The sequence below is a fragment of the Pteropus vampyrus genome, unplaced genomic scaffold (genome assembly GCF_000151845.1).
Source record: "Pteropus vampyrus isolate Shadow unplaced genomic scaffold, Pvam_2.0 Scaffold55, whole genome shotgun sequence".
Lineage (NCBI taxonomy): Eukaryota > Metazoa > Chordata > Mammalia > Chiroptera > Pteropodidae > Pteropus > Pteropus vampyrus.
Genome location: NW_011888836.1, coordinates 2,169,282 through 2,173,838, shown reverse-complemented (window position 1 = coordinate 2,173,838; position 4,557 = coordinate 2,169,282). Strand labels below are relative to the sequence as shown.

The 4,557-nt window shown below is 38.1% G+C and overlaps 1 pseudogene; it reads right to left on the bottom strand.

Annotated features, from left to right (window-relative positions):
- Positions 1 to 649: 649 nt before the first annotated feature.
- Positions 650 to 768, bottom strand: LOC111739914 (annotated as a pseudogene).
- Positions 769 to 4,557: the final 3,789 nt, after the last annotated feature.

Here is a 4,557-nt window from a genome sequence, read left to right as displayed (position 1 = left end):
GATCAGAGCTATGTTTAGTCTAGGGCTAATTTTTCCCTACCACTGTAGCATTCTTAGTATTCTAGCCAATGTCCTATTAATTATGAGGTTTTCTACTCTAGCTAGTGGGAATAGGAACTATTGCTGGCGCTGTGTGAGCTATGGAAATTGTTTTTTCTAATTCCCCTACATAGTTCTTTTCCTAGCCTTGGGTAGTCTCCTCAGACACATGTGCTGATCAGTACTCAGCTGAAGACTCCATAGATATACTCTTCAGTTCTTTGGTCTTCTCTCTCCTTGTGTAGTTCTCTCCTCTCTATTACTCTGATCTGTGAACTCTGGCTGCCTTGGCTTCCTTAGACTCCCAGCTCTGTCTCTTCAACCAGGGAGACCAGGTGCCTCTGCCTGGGTTACCTTTTCCACACCATGTCTGGAAACTTTCTCAGGGCAATTAGGGCAACAGTAGGGCTCACCTTGCCTATTATCCACTTCTCAGAGATCACTCTCCTCTGTTGTCTGATGTCCAATGTCTTGAAAAGCATTGTTTCATATATGTTTCATACGTTTTGTCCAGTTTTTTAGTTGTTTCAGGTAGGAGAATAAATCTGTTATTCCACATTGGTCAAATATAAAAGTCTTCCATGACTTTTTTTTTTAATTTTTTTTTTAATGCCTACAGCACCTGGTCTTCTTAGGTGGTCTCCCATGCAAGTACTAACCAGGCCTGACCCTGCTTAGCTTCTGAGATCAGATGAGATCGGGGTTGTTCAGGGTAGCATGGCCATAGACTTTCCATGACTTTTAATTAGACAAAATCCAAAGTAAATATTTTTAAAAACCCATGGTGGTTGAGAGATTTAAGATTGCTAATAAATGATTCTCTATTGTATGCCAGTTATTTTATATACATTTTTATTTAATTTAGTTCTTATGAGTACTAACAAACTCTCCAAGTATAATTAGTAACATGAAACCCATATCGTTCTAGGAATAATAGGCTTCATTTGCTTTTTTCATCTGATGGATGAGATCACACAGGGAGAGAGTAGACCGAGAAGAGGAGTGACACATACACAAAAGATGTTCACACCTTGGAGTGGGGATTGAGAAAGGAGTGACCTGTGGCCTCACATTGTCAGGTGGCTCTTCCATGGGCCCTGTGAATTACCACCTAGATGCAGTCTTGCTGCTTTGTCCATGTTTTTGGTTTAGGTAAATCATTCCTTTTCTGTATTTTTAATATTACTACAAAGACTTTTTGTGACAGTGCAGAAATCATTTCGATTAATCATTTGACTAGCTTTGCTTGGAAGAAAAGTTTCAAGGAGTGGGCAGGGCTATGGGTTGGGGGTGGAGAGTATTTAATGCAAACTGGACAAAGGCAGAAATTTATTGGAAGGGAAGACTGAGTGAGTGTATATAGTCTGCCCCCCACCCTGAAGCTATGGGAAATAACTCTGATTTTGAAATTATAATGGCAGTAGGGAAAAGATTATAAGGTCAGTGTTCCATTTTAGAAACACATCATTTCTGCTTAAAGTAAGAGATATAACTAAATTATTTTCATGAATATGCAACCTACTTAATGGAAATCCAAAATTTTAGGTATTTATATATATTAAGAGACCAAATATTTTAGAATATGACTTATAAGTAAATAATTTTTTAAATAAAATAATATTTCAAATAAAGAGTAATAATGGATAAAAAATGTAAATTTTAGCACGCATGAGCAATCTACCTTTCATCATTTCTTCCTGCCAATCAAGTTGTCTATTACTGCTGACTAACAGAAAAACTAGCTCCATCAAATAGGTTGCTCAAGTTGCAGACCTTTAGATGATCCTCAAGGGCCTCCTCAGACTGGTTTTAGTCAACTGTCCCTACTGGTCTTGCTTCTTTTCCAACTAATGTGATGCTTCTGTGACAAGGATTTGGTCTTCAGCTTCCAGAACAGGCTTTCCGAGTCAAGTTCCCAAGTTTGAAACAACAAATGTTTCTCTGGCTTTTTCAGTTCAGCTAATCAACAGCATAATTTAATACCTATAGTATCTGTTCCTTATTCTGACAAGCACAATCTGATAGATGGATTGGGAGGAGTGATGAAACACTTGGTTTCACACTGAGAGTGAAACAGAGCAAGAAGGAATGAACTTGGAGTCATGTGAAATACAATTAGACTAAACTCTCTGATTTTAACATATCAAAGCATATGCAAAGGAGTTTTGTGGTAAACAGGGTTAGACAGGTTATACACCTTTTCAAATTCTAAAGGTTTGAAATTATCATTTAAATTTCAAAGAAACTCACACAATTAAAATATTGGGGAAAAAGTTTCTGTATAACTGTAGTAAGCAATTTTTAAAGATGGTAGATGCTACTGTAATTATTTCCTGTCTGTAAAGTTTCTGTTCATTCAAGTGTCTGTTAGCTTTTAAAGAGATGGTGGAAAAATTCTGTAGCTAGTATATTATTTCCACAGGATCAGGCAGTTCTCTACCTAACCAGGGAAGGATGAAGGCCCTTAGGTTAAATTTTAGGTAAATGCTTCCTGGCCCCTACTAACTCCATCTGACGTGTTCAATCTGGCCTTCAAAAGAATAGAAGCCAACTGTTATAAACATCAATGAAGTCATAAAAAGGCATATCACAAAAGTACCCCTAGAAGATTCTCATCTACTGTTCTTTAACCTACAACAAGGGATCACAATAATATTACCCAGTCATTTCTAAACTTGCCTCATTGCAGAGTTGCCTATGGTGGGCATTGTTTATACAGATTACCAGGCTCTTCACTTAGAGATTGAGATTTGGAGACAACATATCTTCAGGGCTGTAGTCCTACATATTAATATTAGTTGGTTATGACTGTTATTAGTAATTCCTACTCTATAACTCATGTTATTGCAGTAACATTTTTGTCCAGTGTCTTATAATGAAGTACACTGCAGTTGCCAGTGACAGAGTAAAATCATTTTTTACATGGATTAGGAAACCAGAAAGAGTATAAGGTATTAATCATTTGTGTGTGCGTGCGTGCGTGCGTGTGTGTGTGTGTGTGTGTGTGTGTGTTCCAAGTTTGAGTCCATTCTTGTGGACTCTGGAAAATTTTTTGACTTACCAATGTTCTCATCTGCAAAATTAGAATAGTAATGAATACCAAATTCATAAGTTTCTATGAGAATTAAAGGTAATAGTATCCGTAAAGCCCTTAGCACAGTGCCTGGCACATGGTAAACATTCAACAAGGGTAGCTTATTATTGCTATTGTCAGTTACATACCAGGATTTAAATCTTTACAATCAGATGGTATTTTGCCCAAAAGTTTGCCTCAATTTTTCATTTTTTGATAAAAGTTATGTCCTCAAACAATTTAGTTTTTGTGCCATCACATGTGATTACACCTAAATGGGAATTTTCTAGAATGTCTGTGCTGTTTTATTATTTCATAACTCTCAGAGTTACAAAACCTGCAGATGTCTTGTTTGACCTGTACATTTGAAAAAATGAATTGGTCTCAACATTTGCTTATTTAGAGAATTCACCCCAAAATTTAATTTCCAGATTTTGTAGGATATTGAGGTTTAAGTGTTCGGGACCCCTTGTTCTCTAGCACGAGTCGAGTTGAGTAGGGAGCTGCCCCCTTTGAATGGGGCACACATGCTCTTGCTTCTGTCTCCTAATTGATGTGACTCACCTGGCTCTTGCTGGCATCTGAGTTTGTCACCACAACACCCAAGGCGATGTCTTATTTTCTCATATATCTTTGCTTGTCGCCGAATAGCCAAGCAGGTCATGACGGATGACCTGAAAAAAACAGCCACTTAAACTGCCCTTTACACCAACAGACTGTTCTCAACCAATCAACACAGCAGACCCCCAGGTGAATATACACAGAGCTCTCACCTTTGTGGTTTTTTGATACCTCTTGACTGAAGTTGAACTCCCAGCCTGGCACTCAAGATAAACCCCGGCTCCAGTCCAATTCCACCTTCCTTTTCCAGCCATATTCCACTCTTCCCCAGTTAAACCAGCTGCATCCCCCACCATGTTCTGAACTTGCCTTATGCTTCCCCAGCTCTGACTCTCTGCCTTCTCTCTATAACCCTTTCATGCAAAAGCCCACTCGGCTTTTAAATGCCATCTCCCCTCTGATGCTTCTTTAATTTTCCCAAGTATATGTGATCTCTTATCATTTGGCATTGCTATCATCCTTGGTTTATAAACATGAAATAGCATATATCTCATATTATCTTGTACTCTAGTTAATTATGTGCACCCCTTAATTCTGCCGCTTGATGTGCATGCGGGTCCCTTCCCACCCTCCAGCACCTTATGGCAGAAACCATGTTCTACTATGGTCATCATAGTACCACCAAACTGAGTACCCAACATATTGTAAAGGATACTCAAAATATTTAAGTCTCGGATTACATTTCCATTCTAAGGAGAAAATGCTATTAATTAATAATCTCTTCTCCCTTATCCTATTACAACATGAAAACTTACTTTTTCTCAAATAGTGTTTTCGGCCCTCCTTATAAAGCTTAACTGAACATTAGCCTTTACCATGTTATG